This window comes from Mus pahari, chromosome 19 (genome assembly GCF_900095145.1).
Source record: "Mus pahari chromosome 19, PAHARI_EIJ_v1.1, whole genome shotgun sequence".
NCBI classification, from domain to species: Eukaryota; Metazoa; Chordata; class Mammalia; order Rodentia; family Muridae; genus Mus; species Mus pahari.
The window spans coordinates 20674740-20693859 of NC_034608.1; the positions used below are offsets into that span (position 1 = coordinate 20674740).

The 19120-nt window shown below is 51.7% G+C and overlaps 1 long non-coding RNA gene across 1 annotated transcript in view; it reads right to left on the reverse strand.

Moving 5' to 3' along the window:
• LOC115062599 overlaps positions 1-12133 on the reverse strand; it is a 57254-nt gene extending 45121 nt beyond the window's left edge. The window contains exon 1 of the long non-coding RNA XR_003842543.1: positions 12038-12133. This is a non-coding gene — a long non-coding RNA (uncharacterized LOC115062599). The remainder of the gene's footprint in view (positions 1-12037) is intronic.
• Between the last annotated feature and the right edge of the window lie 6987 nt (positions 12134-19120).

The following is a 19120-nucleotide window of genomic DNA, read 5'->3' on the forward strand; positions in this document are numbered from 1 at the left end:
ATTATATGTAAGTACACTGTAGCTGTCTTCAGACACTCCAGAGGAGGGCGTCAGATCTTGTTACAGATGGTTATGAGCCACCATATGGTTGCTGGGATTTGAACTCCGGACCTTCGGAAGAGCAGTCGGGTGCTCTTACCCACTGAGCCATCTCACCAGCCCCAGAGCAGAAGGCTTAAGGAGGGTTCGTGGAATGGACTGCAGGCTCCTGATGTGTGAAAGGGGCTGGATTAAGGTGAGACCAGACTAAAAGCCTAGGACTCGGACTGTAAGGTTGGAGAGTTTTGTATCCCTGGTGCTAAGTGTGGAAGTGCACATACAGAATCCCACTGCTGGGGAGGCTGAGGCAGGATGGCTCTAAAGCTGCCCTCTATTGCACAGTGTGTGTGTGTGTGTGTGTGTGTGTGTGTATAATTTTAAACTTTTTTTTCTTAAGTTCAAAGCACTCATGGCCAGCGGCAGTGGCGCATGTCTTTAATCCCAGCATTTGGAAGGCAGAGGCAGGTGATTATCTCTGAGTTTGAGGCCAGCCTGGTCTACAGAGCAAGTTCCAGTACAGCCAGAGCTGCACAGAGAAATAAAACAAAAAAAAAGTTCAAAGCACAACAATAAAGCTTAGTCCCTGGCAGGCAATGCATAACAGTTGCTGTCGGTGTCAGTCCCAAACCGCGCCTGCTCTCCCACCCCATGCAGAGGCCCTGTGTTCTCCATAAGGAGACTCCTTACCTAGTTGTTAAGCAGACACCTATAATCCCAGACCCGAGAGGCACGAGGCACGAGGATCGGGAGTTCAAGGTCATCCTTAGCAACGCAGTTTGGGTCCAACCTGGTTTACATGAGAACCAACAAAAGCAAACAGGCCGGGGTGGCAGCTCTGTGGAGCGCTTGCTTAGCATGCATGAAGCTCTGAACTGTATCCCCGGAACCACTTCTACTCAACATGGAGGACATGCTTTAATCCCAGCACTGAGGAGGCTAAAAGCAAGAGGACCAGAGGGCGGATCTGAGGATGTAGCCCAGATGGCCAAGTATCGGCCTAGCATGCACAGGGTCCTGGGTTTGATTCCTAGCACCCCACAATGACTGTGGTGGCATACACTTGAAGTGCCACTACACAGGAGGCACAGGCAGGAGGATCAGGTACCAGAGTCAATGCTTGGCTACAAGCCTGGGCTCCATGAGATACAATGTCAAAACAAAGCTGCCTTGAGTCTCCAGCAGACAGGACACCACCAGTTTGCCAGTGTCCCTCACAGCTTATAGACAATGATCCCCGAAAAAGTAAGCTCCCTCACTCCGGTTGGGCGCACATCACTGCCTGATGGTTGTGTGTGCTATATTGGATGCTGAGATGTGGCCGTGAGCAAGACAAGACATTGCCCTATGAACTTCTAGAGGAAGAAGAGATCCGGCAGAAAGAAAATACATGCGGGGATTGCAGGAGGAAACGAGGCAGGTGGGGGTGCATGACGAATGACATCTTAGATCGAATGGCCAGTGATGGGGTCATCTGAAAAGCTGCCCAAATGAGCTGAGGAGGTGAGGGCTTTCCTGACGACGCTCTCAACTGCAAAGGCCCGGGGGCAGAAGATGGGTTTAAAGAATGACAGGGAGGTAAATGGCTCCATCTTTGGGAGCTAACATAAAAGGAGGAAAATTCAAACAGGCAGACAGGCACCAGCTCACGTAGGGCTTCCGTATGGGACGGGGTTCCACATAGCCTAGGCTGGCCTTCAACTCTTGATCCTCTGGTGGCTACATTTTTGTTATTGATGTTACAGTCATGTTCCACAATGCCTGGCTTTTCTTTCCTCCTCTTCCTTTTTGTTGCTGTTGTGTATATATGCATGTCCTGAGTAGGTTTTCATGTGCATGCACATATGTACAAGTACATGTGCATGTGTGTAGGTACATGTGGGGGCCAGAAGCCAAGGTCTGCTAGCTTCCTTGCTCTCTCGCCACCTTATTATTGTGTCTTTATGATTATCTTGGGCAGGAGTATGATGTGTGTGTGAATGTGGGCCCATGGATCACAGCAGCAAGTATGTGGCCGCCAGAGGACAACCTCCTGAAGTTGAGTTCTCTGTGGGCTCCAGGAATTGAACGCAGGTAGGCAGGCTTGCATGGCGAGCGCTTTTACCTACTGAGCCATATTTGCTGGTCCTTTTTGCCTTATATTTTGAGACAGAACCTGGAGATCACCAATTCAACTAGAGAAACTCCGGGGACCTGCCTGTCTCTGTCTCTCTAGCCCAAGCCCATAAGCGTGTACCCCCATACCCAGCTTCTTATGTGGGTGCTCGGGATCTGAGCTCAGATCCTCATACTTAACATTACACAACCAATACTTTACCAACTGAACCATCTTCCCCGGCCTGTGAGTAGCTTTTCTCTGTGTGAGTAGACAGCAGCCCCCTCTAACTGTGGTGTTCCTTTGCCCTCGAAGCTAGGGTCCTTGTCTCTTTCCCACATAGACGACAGAGTGTCTGATCCACACAGCTCCAAGAATCAGTCCCCCAAACCTTCGATAAACCTCCAAAACTCCTAGTAGGGCTTTATCATTTTTTCCTTCCCGTGCCAGGAATCCCCTCTGAAACAGGAAGAGGGCTGACTTGTCTCAGGCCTGACCACCAGGGGCCTCAGGAAACTATGAAGTAGTCGCCCTTGCTAGAGAGGATCCAAACCCCACCCCCAGCCCCTGGTAAGTCTCCACTTGAGAGCAATTGTCACTAGTTCGATTCCAGCTTGTGGTCAAGAGTTGTGGCCAGGAACAAGGAAAGAAATGAATGCCACCGGGAAAGGCCTTCCCCGGGGCTCCCTGCACACACGGGGACAGCAAGAAGGCGTGGATCCAACCCCTCTTCCCCACCAGGCTCTGAGCCAGCCCTGCTAAGCTTAGTCCCCGGACCTTCTGCAGGTGCCAAACATGTCAGCAGGGCTGAATCCCTTTATGGTTGTGTGAAGTCTCCTGCATTCTCATGTGGGTGGGACATTCCACACTTGTCTGCCCCCATCACAACTGTAGTTACCTACCTGTCCCCACACACCTGTACCTTCCCACCTGTCCCCACACACCTGTACCTTCCCACCTGTCCCCACACACCTGTACCTTCCCACCTGTCCCCACACACCTGTAGCTACCCACCTGTCCCCACACACCTGTACCTGCCCACCTGTCCCCACACACCTGTACCTGCCTACCTGTCCCCACACACCTGTACCTGCCCACCTGTCCCCACACATCTATACCTTCCCACATGTTCCCACACACCTGTACCTTCCCACCTGTTCCCACACACCTATAGCTACCCACCTGTCTCCACACACCTGTACCTACCCACCTGTCCCCACAGTGCCTCCCAGATGAGGCCTCCTATAGTCTCCTTCCATGGTGCCTCTTGTGTTTATATCTGGTTACAGTTCTCAGACCTGGACCACAGCTGAGGAACCCCAAGATTCACCTAGAGACATACCCAGAAGAGTCTCCTAGGAACAGATGTGTCACACTGAGGGAGTCATTTCTGAACCCTGAGTTATTTGTGCCTCTGTGGCTTTGAGGACTTGAGGGTGAGGGGGGAACCCACAACTCTTGGCTTGAACAGCCTTTCTTCCAACACAGTGTTTCTCAACCTGTGGGTGGTGACCCCTCTGAGGTCAAATGACTCTCTTCCATAGGGCTCGCCTAAGACCAACAGAGAACACTGATATTTATGCTACAGTTCATAACAGTAGCAGAATTACAGTTAAGAAGTAGCAGCAAAAATAATTTTATGGTTGGGGAGTCACTACAACATGAGGAACCGTATTAAAGGGTTGCGGCCCTAGGAAGGTTGAGAACCACTGTTCCAAGGTGTTACACATGACCTGCTTCCAGAAGGTCCCCCACACCCAATCCCACAGCTTCTGTTCCTTTTCCCCTCTAGAAGTCATCACGGTTTATAGCTACCTATCTACTCTGGTTCTGGGAGGGACGGGCCTGCGGAAAAAGTGTGCTCTGTAAACCACTGGTTCATTTCCCCAGGATATAGGATGAGGCCTGGCACAGGCAGCCACTCAGCATGTGTGCAACAAGCAAATTAACACCAGAAACGTTTTCAGACTTAAGCATCGACCCAGATCCATTCCACTGTGATGGAACGAGGGCCAGGTGACAGTGGACAGTGTTTGTGTACTGTAACTCGGTGTGTCCGGTTTGGTCACCACAGGCACCTTCCCCATGGCTCCTAAACTAAGTGGTATACACTCACAGGCATGTGGGCTGGAACTTCACTGTATTCTAGTGTTTGCCTTTTACAGTCTCTGTGGGAAAAACCCTCTGCACGAGAAGTACCCTGGTATTTTGGTATTAATCTTGTCTTGCTTGCCTGCGTAGACATCTGGCTTGTCATAGCCTTGTACAGAGGGTTACCCTTCTTTCCAAATCCTGTATGTCCGTTTCAGCATCTCTGCAGACACATACGCAGATGTCTGTGTGGATTGGCTGCCTTAGGACTTACAAGCCCTGCTTATGACTTACTCATTTTCTCAGAACCTCTCTGACGCAAAGCGCCGGTAACCTGGGTCAGGGCCCGTGGCTACATGTGTTTGCTTCATGAGCTGGTGTTCCATCTTCTTTTCTTTTTCTGAGATGTGGTCGTTCAACTGACCTTGAACTCCCCAGGTAGCCAGGGTTGACCTTGAACTCCTGATCCTTGTACCTTTACCTCCTGGGTGCTGGGATCATAGGTGTGAGCCAGTGAGCCTGTTTTATGAGATGCTGGGGATTAAACCCAGGGCCCTGTGCAGTTAGGCAAGCACTCCATCGACTGGACTACATCCCTAAGCCTGCCGTATGATCTAGAATCTGGGTGTCTCTATTTCAGAACCCAAGTCTACATCTGCATGTGTGTCTGCGCATGCATTCAAGACTTAAGAATTTGTGCGTGCATGCGTGCGTGCGTGCGTGCGTGTGTGTTTTACAGGCATGTATAACCTGTGTGCCTTTCCTCCTCCAGCTGCTGCCTGCCGTCTGCATAAAGTGCCTCCTCTCTATCTTGCTCACACACACCCACGATCATATGCCCTGTGTGGATGGGGAGGGGGCCCCCGGTGTCAGCAAGCTCCCATGTCACAAGGTTAATTTCTCCGCAGCCAGGCAGGCTGGGCCCTGAGGGGAGTTGTGGGGGAGGGGCAGGTCCCCACAGCCCCTCTGATAAATATGTATTTGGGACTGCTGTGCTCAAAGGTCATGGGGGTGGAGGGAGAAGGAGGGGAGTGGTCTGCACTGAGCTGGGCTACTGGATCCCAGCCGAGAGCCCAGTATGGCTTGTATTGACCTCCCTCCAGAGGGATGAGGAGACTCAGGGGATGTCCCCTTCATTCTAGTCTGCCTCACCCCAGCCATGGCCATACCCAGAGGGAGATAGTTGTGGGCACAGACATTCAAACTCTAAAGCAGGGAAGCCCCCCCCTCCCGCTCTCCAGAGACAGGGACAAACGGATGCACAAAGCCGGCCTCGTGGACCACCAAACGCATGGAGAGTTGAGGGTATGGAGCCAGACTCATTCTTTCTCCCAACCCTAACCTTCACACCAGTGCAATAAATGGAAATGTATATACTATACATAAACATCTACATAAATACACACAGTATACAGTGAGAATCGTCCCTGTACACTCAATACACACAGGGAGACACAAAGGTGGCCCAGTTTCAACCTAAAATGTTCCTCTGAGCACTTTGTGACTGGGCTATGCATGCATGCAAGGATGCACGCCAAGGGTGCCCAAGACACAAAGTTCTGTGGAGGTATACACACACACACACACACACACACACACACACATACACACAAGGCAACTGCAGGTGAGTGTGTGAACACCCATGTACACGAGCAAGCGCCCTCAAACATACAAAGACTCCAAGACACCTATACCTGGCAGGACGCAGCATGCATAGGGGAGCCAGGTCAGAAACCCACCCTGCGGCACCAGGGCCCGTCTGGCCCTTTCCCCACAGAGGTGAGAAAGGCTGCCTGGTCTCTGGTCTATGCACCACACACACACACACACACACACACACACACACACACACACACACGCTTCAGCCAAATGCGCCATCATTTGTCCAGCTCTGAGTCACATCAATTGTACAGCTTCCCCTCCTCGCTGACCAGCCATCTCGGCCATCAGCGGCCTCGGCCATTAGCTGGTTCCTGCTTCTGGCCTGTATTTGTTGACTCTCTCTTACCTGGCAGAACCATCCGGACCATCGGAGCCCTTTCGGGGTCTGCCTGACTCTTTCCTCAAGGGAATCCGATGTACCCTGTTGTGTGACCCTCGGCCCATGCCTCGGGGCGATCCCCCTCCTCAGCACACGGCTCAGCCTGCCATCCTTCAGTGACCGCTAGCCACAGTGGTTCTTGTGTATGTGAGTGTATGCGTGTGTCAGGCGGCTTCGAGGTATGTGTGTATGGTTGGTGGAATGGCTACCGCTGTGTTTTAAGTCAAAAGGAGTGTGTGTGTGTGTGTGTGTGTGTGTGTGTGAGAGAGAGAGAGAGAGAGAGAGAGAGAGAGAGAGAGAGAGAGGTTAAGATGTCAGCAGTTATAGTTAAAAGTCAAAGGGTGCATGACTGCATGGTTTTGCATATAGGAATATTGGCAGTAGCAATACTCCACGTGTGCTTGCATGCATCTGCATGTGTATGTGCACGAATGCATGCACGAGTGCTTTGGTTGCAGGAGTGGTTTGGTACATCTGTCTGCGTGTGATGTGGGGACTGTGGGGGGCTCTCTGTCTTAGGCGTAGAGGGGCAGCGCAGTACAGATGCCGGCTTCTTAAGAGGCTGTGGACAAGTGGAGTGTGTCTCTCAGACTCTGTGGCCTGCGTCTGTGAAAGTGACAGATGCCGCCTCCCTGGCCTCACTGCGGCGGATTAAGTCCATGAATGCCACATGAGTCCACACCCAGGGTGGGGGAGGGTCCCTGGCCTACGCTGATGCTCTTGCATGTGTGGGCCACAGCCCGACTTGTTAAAGGATACTGGGGTGGAGGCTAATGTGTTCCCCCTGCTGCCACACACACACACACACACACACACACACACACACACACTTCATTTCTGGAAGGGACGTTCTATAGCTGTTGGTGCACACATGAGCAAACTCATGTTCACACATGACAGTTCCTGAGTGTCCAAGAAACATTGTCATGAGGTGTGTGTGTGTGTGTGTGATTACTCATGATGATTATTCCACTTCTAAGCCTCTACAGAAGAGGTTTTGCCATAGGAAACCAAATTCAGGTCCCCCAACCTGGCTCCACTTCCTTGGCCATCTTGCTGCCTTCCCACTCCCACTCCTTAAGCATCCTTTTAACTCCCAGTCTCCTTTCTTTTTTTGTGCACACAGCCAGGCACGGGGTTGGAAGTTAGTGTAGGGCCAGTATTGCTTCTGTTTTGGGTCCAGGCCCAAGCTAGTCAGTAGTTGGTACCTAACCATTATTTTCAGGTCAAGAGTAATTATGTTACTATCCTAATCACCTTTGTACGGGGAGAGGGGAGGTGGGTACCTCCTGCCTCTTTCTGAACTGGGGAAACTACCTGCTTCAAGGATCTAGTGACAATGGGGGGACGGCAGAATGAAGAAAGGCATGCTTACTTCCTAGTACCACCACATGCCCCTGAAAAAGTGGTCTTGGGCTCATCAGCCAGGATCGGAGGACCCAGGAACTCCTCCACACAGCTGTCTTTGAAGAGGCTCACCCTAAGCCATCTGACCACGCAGGTTCAACCCACTCATTTCCCAGCTCTCCGCTCGTGATGGAGAGCAAGACTCGGGTCTTCGAAGCCCTCACAGAGTCACATAAGACATCCATCCACCCGACAGGTCCTTCGAGACAGGTCTGTGGTCTCTTGGGGCAGGGAGGAGTTGGGGACACAGTCCAGAAAGGTGGTGGGACAGCCGAGGAGGACGCTGGAGGACCCGGAGAGTGGATTCCTACAAACAAAGCTTACCACCAGGAGCCAAAACCCCTTGACTCTGGCCCAGCTCGGGGGAGGGGGGCTTATGGACTAAGCTAATAATGTGAGTGCCAGAGTCTTCATCTGTAAAAGAGATTACTGTCGGGACTCCTGTGAGAGCCTGGGATGTGGGGGGACTCATTGTTGTTAATAATAACAATATGTGGAGAAGAAACCAGAGGGAAACAATAAGGGACATATTTAGAGGAACAGAGCTGCGCAAGGGAGCCCCACACGTCCATCCTTCCTTCTAACAATTCTCCATACCCAGGTTTCTCATCCAGTTCTATCTTGATAAATTCTGGAAATTAACCAGCACATGCTGGAGAAGAAAACTGCTCCCTGGCACCTATCAACATCTGGCCAGCTCTTGGCGTGGACATCTGTCACTAGCCTCCAATGGGTCCTCCCCATCATCATCGTGCACCAGGGTTACAAAAAGCTCTGCCCAGTAGTTGTTATTTTCACGGTTTTCGTGGTTTTGCCACCATAGCCCCTGAATGTAAGGAGGGAGGGGAGTCGGCTGTGAACCAGGTGGGAGGTGGCCCGGAATGGCCACTGAAAAAAAATCTGACCAACAACAACAATGTCTAGGATATGTAGGCTAACAACACAGGATATGTACGCACAGCCTAGGTACAGGTGTGTCTATAAATATACACAAAAGCACAGGCAGTGTGACTGAGTCCTTCCCACCACAGTACCATTGACCACTCTACTTTCCCTATAGACACTACCATACAGTGAGGTTCCCAACGTCCGCAATGACGGCACGGCAGCCTTCCAGAGGGGCAGTCAACAGCACCAGGAAAATGGGGGTCTAGATGTCTCCAAAGTGCTTGGCTGGGCTTCTGCCCAGCATTACCTACAAATCGGGGAAGAAGACCGAATCTGGTTCAGCTAGAGCTGCTGTCTGAGGCCCTGATCCATTTCCTTCTCTGCAGGCCACAGGCTTCACAGTCCGCATGGAAGAGGATACTTTGTTACTATGGAGGGGCCAAAGGAAGGTTTGGGGGGGGCGACTGTGGGGGGTAGGTATTTTCTTGTTTTGTTTTCTTGGACCCAGTTTCAAGCCTGCTGTGCAAACATGCTGTCAAAGCTCCCACCCCCACCCCCTCCGTAAGCAAGCAAGGCACCTGTCCCCCCCCCCCCCGTACTCTACCTAAACCAGCCCACCCTCTTATCCAGGACACATGGGGACTCCCAACAATGACAATAACAACCGTAATTAAAGCCCTGTGCAGAAAGGACACTTTCACATAGGTGACTCTAACGTGCACACGACATGTCCAGTAACCGCACACAGGAGCTTTCCTCCAAGCACAAGAGTCTCATGTCCACCACTGACGCCAGACTTAAAACATGGCCCTGCACACCCATGGACACCTCCACACAGGAGCCAGAGAGGGCCTCCCGCATGGCACAAAAAAACCCATAAGGTGGAAAGAGACCGGTCTGAAAACATGCCAGACTCCCTTTTGTATGTGGATCACCCACAATGGGGATATTAGGCACTTGACCCCCACTACAAACATGTCACGATTCTGCACTTTCAGATTCTCTCTTCTCAGGTTCTAGAGCCCTACCTACAGTTAGCCGGTCCTGAACACTTCTTCCTTACCATGAAGGCCTTGTATACACGCATGCTGCAGCCACGACCTGATTCTGTACATACCAGGTCCCCACCATGCAATGGCTCCTCACTCTCCCCTTACAGGCTGTGGTCTGTTAGGATGGCAAGAGTCCATCTGCAACTGTGAAGTTAAGTAGCTGATTGAAATTTCTCTAAATCTAAGACTTACTGGTTCTAGTGTCCTAGGCCCAGTGGTGGAGGGAGAAAGTGGGGAGTGGTCAGCAAGCGAGAGCCTTTCTCTTGGGATCTCTCACCTGAGATGCTGAAGCTCTAAAGACCCTCTGGGATCGATGCCCTCACACCCCAGTCCTTCCCCCATCCCTCCTGTGTCATTTTCTTCTCCGTCCACACCCTTCTTTCTCAATGGGGCTGAGACCACAGTTATGAGCCCTCACTTTGGGTCCTCCCCCACTACACAACCCAGGGAGGCTTCAGCAAGACTTTTCCAGAGGCCAGAAAGAAATAAGAAGTGGTCCCAAGACCCCAGGACAGACCCAAGCCCCCCCATGACTGGAAAGATCAGCATGGAGATCTGTGGGATCTGGTCACAGAGGTTAGAGTCTGGCGGGAAGTTAGGGGGTCCTTGCCTTTGCCTGGGGCCCTCTCCCTGATACCCTGTTCAATGCTGAGGCTGCAAAAGTGTTGGGTAAATGAAACTGAGAGGGGAGGGGAGGGGGATAGGGGAAATGAATGAGAGGGGAGAGAGTGAAATAAAGAGGGGAGAGAAGCTGGTAGAAAGAATGGAAAGAGAAAGGAAGACAACCTGGGGGGGGTGAAATCTGTCAGTGAGAAGAGGAAGAGAAAAACTGGGGGGAAAAAGACAAGACATAAAGAGAGAAAAGAGCGTGAAATGACAACAGGGAAGAAAGGAGAAGGGAACAAGAAGCCGCCAACGGGGTTCCCCAAGTTACAGACTTGGCCCAGAGAGCTGAGGGGTGCGCTGCGGCTCCCTAACATCACTCTGGGGCCCCTGGGCTCCGCTTTCCACATCTCTTCATGCCTGAGAAACACCACCGCCTCTCCTCTCCGCGTCCCATCCCCAGCCGCTTCCACTTCCCGTTCCTGACCCTTCCTGCCGGCCGGCCGAGGCACCCCGTTCCTTTCTCTCACGCCCCCATTCCCACCCCCAAGCCTTTTCTTGTCCCCAGTCCCCTTACCTCTCCCCCCCATGCACCCTGCTTGCTTCCGAGCTTCAGACAGCATCACCAACCATCGCCACACTAAACCGGCCCCCACACCCCCAGGAAGGAGGGGGGGAGAGGAAAGAAAAAAAAAAAAAAAAAAAAATGGGAAGAAGGACAATAAAAAAGTCTGCCCCCATTTTAACCAAGATGAAGAAAATATCTACTAAAAAAAAAAAAAAAAAAAAAAAAAAAAAAAAGCAGGCGATACCGCCACCAGCCCTGAACCCTCTCGCCTCATTTTCTTCACGGTTACCCCTTCCTCAAATGCTAGGTTAAAATAGGATGTCCCACCCAGCCCCGGGAGCTTCTCCGAAGCGCCGCGACCAGCCAGGAGCGGATGCCACCTTGCCTCGCGTCTCCGAGCTCACTCCTTTTTGTGTTCGGTGGCCCCAGATGCGATGTGTTTTGTTTTCAACACCTTTTTATTGGTGTGGTTCCCCCCTTTCTTTTTCCCCTTTTCTTTATTTTTTTGGCCTGGGGGGCGGCGACGATGAAGCGCCCGCCGCCTGCCTCTTTCGCCAGCTCCGGGGATGTCTCCGGCTCTTTCTCTAGTCTGCGCTCCCCGCCTCCCTCCTTTTTCTTCTCTGTCTCGGCTCTCGCTCTTCCGTCCTTTCAGCTCCGTCCTCCGCCGGCTGCCTTCTCTCTCTCTCCCCCGCTTCCCCCTTCACGCCTCTTCTTTCCCCATCCTTTTTGCCTCCTCTCCGTTTTTTTTTCCTTCCCTCTTCAACCTCTCAATCCCCATTTTTCCCATCCCAACCCCCCCTCCATCTCTCCTTTGGTTCCTTCATTGCCACCAACAGCAAGTCGATCCCCCACACCACTCTCGCCCCCAAATAATAAAAATACCCAGCCAGGGGGCAAAGCCTGGGTGCGAGCTCCGGGAGGGAAGCGAGAGGGCCGGGGCCGCAGCAGCGCGGGCAGCCGGAGAGAGGTGCGGAGCGAGCGGCGCCCGCCCGGCTCCCGCCCGGAGAGCTCTCTGCAATAGGCCGAGCCGGCTGCATTAAGCTTCTTGCAATCAATAAAGCGCGGGTCAGATTATGCAAAGCGCAGATATTAATATGCAAAGTTTTAAAGATTTTTAAATGGAAGGGCGAGCGCGGGGGGGGGGGGGGGGGGGGGGGGGGGGGGGGAGAGGGAGGAAGGGCGCGCAGGCGAGCTGGGGAGAGGAGGAGGCTGCCCGCCGCCCGCCCGCCCGGCTGCGCCGCGCCGCCTTGCCTTACCGCTGCTCCCATCGGTAGGCGCCGCTGTCTTCGCCATGCGCGTCAGCTGCACGGCTCCGAGGGGATGGCCGAGGAGGAGCCGCCGCCGCCAACGCTACCCCCGCTCCCGCTCCCGCTCCCGCGCCCGCTCGCTGCCTGCTGCTGGCGCTGCTCTGGCCGCTGCTCCTCGCCTGAGCTGCCGGCGCGAGCCCAGGCGCGCGCCATCCCCGGCTCCCACCTTGTCCCCATGGCAACCCCGGGCCCAAGGATGCTCAGAGAGAGAGCGCGAGCCGGAGAGCGAGGGGGGGAGAGAGGGAGAGGGAGAGGGAGAGGGCGGGGAGCACAGGGGACACGGAGGCAGGGAGAGGCCCGAGACCCACAGAGACACAGAGACGCAGAGACAGAGAGACTCAGAGATATGCAGAGATACGCTGAGACAGAGACATGGACATGGTAGAGGAAAGAGAAGCAAAAGGGGACACTGACACAAGGGGAAGTCCTGACACACAGAGATACACAGAGACACACAGAGATATCAGGGATATGGAGAGATACAGACACATAGGGAAAGGAAGAGAGGTTGTGAACAGAAAGGAACTTACTCAAAGACAGAGAGGGAGACTCTCAGGCCCAGAGACATAAAGAGACAGAAACAGAGACGATGCTCAATGATAGAGACACAGAGACACCGAAAAACAAATTAGATGGAGCGGAAAGAGAGGAAAGAGAAGAGAGAGAGTGGAGACTCAGCAGAGAGAGACTCAAAAGCAGGAAGAGGCCCTAAAGCCTGAGGTGCAAAGAGACAGAGACAAAGAGAAAAGGGAGAGGGTAGTGCAAGAGGCAGAGAAATCCAGAAGCAGAGAGAAGTCCAGAGATAATACAGAAACAAACAGACCCAGAAATGGAGGGGTGGGGAGCAAATGGGGCACAAAGAGAAAAGCACTAAGAACCACAGAGACACCCAGAGACAAAGAGATAAGGAAAGAGGTCCGTGCAAGGGAGAGATGAGAGACAAGAAGTCAGCGCTGAAACGGAGCCCCACAGAGACAGAAAAAGACAGACTGAGCAGGAGGGAGAGACCCGAAAAGAGATAAAGACTGAGAGATACTGGAGAGAGGCCAACGAAAGAGGGGAGGTAGAGGCAGAGGACTCCAGAGACCACAGACCAGAGATTAGACCTGGGGAATAAGTGATGGGGAGCCGAGAGGAAGGCAAGAAGAATGGGCAACACCAGAGGGACCCCAACAGAGACCAGAAGATCCAGAGACACAGAAAATGGCACAGAGTGTAAAAAAAAAGTGGAAGCCAGACGAGGGCAAGTTAAGATTGGGGCCGGGGCGGGGGGGGGGGTCGGGCAGAGAAGCCAAGAACTATGCACGGGATGAAAACACACACGGAGAGCCATGGAGGGGAAGACACACACAGAAAGTAAGGTCACTGTGAGAGACAGCGGCAAGACAGGTCTAGAGACCCGACGCTGAGAAACACCGACCTGGGCACTCCAGAAAGGAGAAGCCTCAGGAGATGCAGGGAGTGCCAGGTGGAGACCGACCCTGGAAGGGGCTCTCTGATGAACAGAGATGTGTAATGAGAGATGAGGCAGAGACAGCGAGAGACGCAAAGTCCAAAGCAGAGACCTGGACGATGGGGGAAGCGGGGAGATGGAACAGAGAAAACTGGAAGGGAAAGGAGGGACTGAGATGACAGCAGAACCTAGGGGTGTGACAAGCAGGGGGGGGGGGGACACTGGAAGGGGGAGAGCACAAGGGCGTGGGGAAATGGAGAGGAGAGAACCCCTTTCCTGGGGAACAGTACACGACTGGGGGAGGTCTGAGAACTGGGCAGAGCCAGGGACCAGGGGAAGGTCCTCACAGGGTCAGCAGAGGGCTCGAGGCTTCCACCCCCTGCTGGCTGGGGCGTGGAGGTGCAGAAAGAAAAAGAGGAAGTCTTTGGTTCTCAGACCTGGGAAGAGATGCTGCGGAAGAGAGGAAGAGGAGGCCCGGACCCGCACGCACGCACGTGTTGCGCGATCTCGGCTACTAACCGCAGCCACCACCCTCTGCTTTGTTACTGAGGTTTTCCTGTTTCCTCCTGTATACTGGGTGTGCACACTGGATTCTTGCGATACGAGAAAAATACCACCCCACTACCCCCATACTGCCCACATGTACAGAGAAGCCTCCGGGACCTACACCGCAAGCACAGTTCCTAACAGAAACAAATACAGAAAACACCTAACCCGCAGGCAAGCAGAGTAAGGCACCTGAGACCGCTAGAGCGTGTGCAAAAAGCGAACACGGAACTACTCGCTACTCCCCGTAACAAGCGGCCCCGTGGGACTCACACAATGTGCAGGAAACAAACGGACGCAAGAACTAGCTACTTGCGTATAAAGTAGGTACCGCGTCTTGCGTCTTAGGCAGTATATGCGCAACAACCTCGCAATCACTTAAGAGAGCCTACAGAGGGGACTCTGTGGTTTGTGCACAGCACAAATAAATAGAGCGGTTCCCCACCCCACCTGCACACAAATTAGTTATATGGGCCCTCAGAGAATAACCAAATAACCGTAAGGGACATGGAGCCTCCTGGTAAGCTAGGTGTGATGTGCACTCCTGCAATGCCAGCACCACTTTGGGAAGTGGAAGCAGAGCGGTCAGGAGTTCAAATCTCCGGCCCCAGCTACATTGCAAGTTCAAGACCTGCCTGGACTACACAATACCCTGTCTCAAACAAAACAAAACAAAAAAGCCCAAACAAACAAAACAAAAAGGAAAAATACCACAGGGAGTGGGAATATAGTTTGCACAAATCCCTGGGTTCCAGACCCAGAATTAACAGGATTATTTGTAATCCCAGAATTTTGGAGAGCAGAGAATCACCATAAACTTGAGGCCAGTCTGATCCACATAAGGGCTAGCAAGATGGCTGATCTGGTAAAGGGGAGTGCTGCCAAGCCTGGTCACCTGTTTAACCCTCAGAATTCACATAGTAGAAGATGGACTCACAAAAGTTGTCCTGACCTCCACTCATACACAGAACACAGACACACACACACACAACAGTAAACAAACATTTAATCTAAAAAAAATTTAATTATTTTAAATTTTAAAAAAGCACTAAGTAACTAAAACAATCACCTTACTCCACACAAATATGTCCCATGAAACCCGAGTACTTGGCACACAGACACATGAGATCACCTGTAGCTTCTAGAGGGAAGTTTCAAGACACAGAAGGGCTCAAGGGTGTGTTTGCATCCGCTGACCCTTGGCATCTCCAGAGCACCTAGGGTGAAGATCTCCTCCCCAAGAATAAGCAAGTCCTGATAATCACATATACAGCAAGAGGGGACTCAGCACATAAGCCCTGGAGCTAAGGACCGAAGACATGTCGAGAGACACGTGCTACATACTATATGCTTTCTGGACAGTGTGTATTGTACATAATCTCTTTGGGAGAGTGTTAGTGTCTAAAAATTGTTGAGTGTATGTGTTTGTTTATCTGTAGGTACATATGTGTGTGAGGGTACGTGTGCATATGTGCACATGGAAGACAGAGGTCAGTTTCCTGTGTCTTTCAAGAGCTGTCCATCTGTGATGGCAGTGTCTCTCATTGTCCTGGAGCTCCCCAGTTAGACCAGGCTGGATGGTCGCTAAGTCCCAGGGATGCAGCATTTGCCCGATGCTGGGGTCACAATATACCACACTCCTCACGAACCCTCCTCAGCACCGGGCTTTTCCACAGAGGTTGGAGGATCACATCTGGAATCCTGTGCTTGCAAGTCTAGCATTTTATCAACCCAGCCATCTTAGCCCATGAAGTTTTTGTTTTAAGAATTTTTAAATTTTATCTTTATGTGTATTGGTATTTTGCTTTAATGTATGTCTGTGTGAGGGTGTCAGATCTGGGGGTTACAGACAGTTGCGAGCTGCCATGTGTGTGTGTTGGGATTGGAACCCCAGTCCTCTGGAAGATCAGTTATTGCCCTTAAGCACTGAGCCATCTCTCCAGCCCTTTGTTGTTTTTCAAGACAGGGTTTCTCTGTGTAGTCCTGGCTGTCATGGAACTCAGTCTGTAGATCAGGCTGGCCTCGAACTCAGAGAACTGCCTGCCTCTTCGGCCCGAATGCTGGGATTAAAGGCGTGTGCCACCACAACCCTGAATGATTTGTTATTATTTAGGGCTGTTTGTGTGTGTGTGCACATGGACATGTGCATGTGACATGAGTACCCTTGGAGGCCATAAGAAGACCTTGGATCCCCAGGAGCTAGAGGTATAGACAGCTGTGAGTTGTCTGATATGGGTGCTGGAAACCAAAGCCAGGTCCTCTGGAAGAACAGCAAATGCTTGTAACTTCTGAACCACCTTCCAGCCCCCGGGGTTAGTTTTGTTGAAACAACCTCACATAGTAGGGCAGCTTAGGCTAGGCTTCAATTCACCTCAACCCTCTTGCCCCAATCCCCTGAGTGCTGGGACTACAGGCTCAGACCACATGTGTGGCTTAGTATGTGCACTGGTGTTTGGCCTGCATGTACGTCTGTGTGAGGGCGTTGAGTCACAGACAGTATGAACGGCCGCGTGGGTGCTGGGAATTGAACCCACGTACTCTGGAAAAGCAGCAGTGCTCTTGTCTGCTGAGTCATAGCTCTAGGGTCCAATATCTCTTGATCACCTAGAATGTTCACATTAAGCAGACAACAGTGTTCCTCACCTACAAAAGAAGGTTGCACAGGAGAGTCAAGCAAGCCCTGGATACCACTCATCCTAAATGACTTCTAGGAGTCTTCGTGCCCTGAGCTGTGATCCCAGAACACACAAGGATGTACAAGACATGCTGGCCGCGACACAGGAAATGAGGGTGCCCCATGCTTCTGAGAAAGCCCCATTTCCAGAAGTATCATATCCTCAAAGGACCACGCATGCGCCTGAGTGAGCGTACTCTCTGGACACTCCTTATTCTGTATGTTCATATTTCAGAAGCACATGGAAAAATAACAGTATCCTAGGCAGCTGAGCTGGCTCAGCAGGCACAGGGGCTTGCTGTAAAAGTTGGGAGATCTGAGTTTGATCTGGGGGTGAAGAGATGGCTCCGTGGCACTGGTTGTTCTTCCAGAGGCCTCGGGTTCTCTTTTCAGCTTCTACATGGTGGCTCATGACCATTTGTAACTCCAGTCCCAGGGGATCCAGTGCCCTCCTCTTGCCTCCTCAAGCACTAGGCACACACATGGTGCACAGACATACATGCGGGCAAACCATTTAAACATGTAAAATAAAATAAAACTTTGTCCTCTAGAATATACAGTGTGCAATATTCTGCAAGCTATGGTCTTTTCAGTCTTTTAGGTGTGTGTGTGTGTGTGTGTGTGTGTGTGTGTATGTGTGCGTGTGTGTGTGTATGTGTGTGTGTGCGTGTGCGTGTGTGTATGTGTATGTGTGTGTGCGTGTGTGTGTGTATGTGTGTGTGTGTGTATGTGTGTGTGTGTACAATTTTCAGGACACAGCTCTCTTTTCCAACAAGTAGATGCCAGGAATTGAACTCAGGCCATCAGACTTGGCAGCAAGCACCTTTACCTGATGAGCCATTCTGGAAGCCTTTCCTCCCTTTTCTCTGTATAGCCCTGGCTGTCCTGGAACTCACTCTATAGACCAGGCTGGCCTCGAACTCAGAAATCCNCCTGCCTCTGCCTCCCGAGTGCTGGGATTCAAGGCGTGCGCCACCACGCCCGGCTCTTTCCTTCCTTTCTTCTTCCCTCCCTTCCTTTCTATTTTTATACTCTCTCTCTCTCTCTCTCTCTCTCTATATATATATATATATATATATATATATATATATATATATATATATATATATATGTAAATAAACATATATTCACACACACACAAATGTGTGTGTGTGTTGATGCCTTAAGGGTGGGTATGCATGTTGAACTACCTAAGGCTCCAGGCCAGCCTGTTCTACAGTGTTCTGTCCAAGAGAACAAGCCAGTTGTGGTGGCTCACCCCTGTAACCCCAGCCCTTGTGAGTCAGAGACTCGGCTGCTGTGGATTTGAGGCCAGCCTGGGCTACATACCAAGTCCCTGTCACAAACAAGCAAGCAAGCAAGCAAGCAAAGCAAAGGCCTGAGGCTAGCTGTGTGTAGGATTGCACACTGCCAAGTGTGTTCAGACGGAACTCTAGGCACTAGCACGACGGTCAGCTGCTGCAGAGGGCCAGAGTGGAGGGACGGGACCCAGAGCAATGGGACACTGAGAGTCCCAGGCTCGTGGAAACGTTTTGTATCACAACTGTGGTAGTTACACGGCTCTGTGTGTGCGCGCGCGTGTGTGTGTGTGTGTGTGTGTGTGTGTACATCATACTATACCTATCTCAAACAAATTAAAATCAGTGAGTTAGGGTCTTCTGTGGCGTTGCACACCCCTGCACTGGGAAGTTCAAGGCCAGGCTGAGTTCCCACCCCTCTACTCCACTCTCTATCTATCTCTCTCCATACATTAAGTATTTCTTTCTGTGTATGTGTTATATGTATTAAGTAATTTTTTTTTTTAAATTGGAGAGTCTGGGGCTAGTGAGAAGGCTCGGTGGGTAAAGATACTGACAGCCTGAGTGTGAGCCTCAGGATTCGCATGGTGGCAGAAGAGAGCCAACACGTGCCCACTGTCCCCCAATATCCTCAAACATGCCAGGCATGTGAAGACCCCGTAAGTTAAAAAAACAAAAGCATTAATTTTAAACTTGGTGACATTGGGTGCATAAAAACTATACTGTGTGCCGGAGGCTTCTGGAAGGAGATGACGCCTGAGATAAGACGAGATCAAGAGGGAGAAGGATGAGGCGTGTTCTCCAGTTAACAAGAACACTTGCCAGACGTGGCGGAGGGCATCATCACCCCAGTGCTGGGTGGGCAGAGGCAGGAGGTTCAGGCCTGTGATCCAAGCTGCTTAGAGAGTTAAAGCAGAAGGATCATAAATTAGTCCAGGAAATAAAGTAAAATGCGGGGAAGCGGCTGAAGGAGAATGCTGCGGAGTGTGCATTGCCTTTGCAGAGGATCGGAGTTCAATCCCCAGCAACCACCCCAAGCAGGTCACAACTCCTTGTAAATC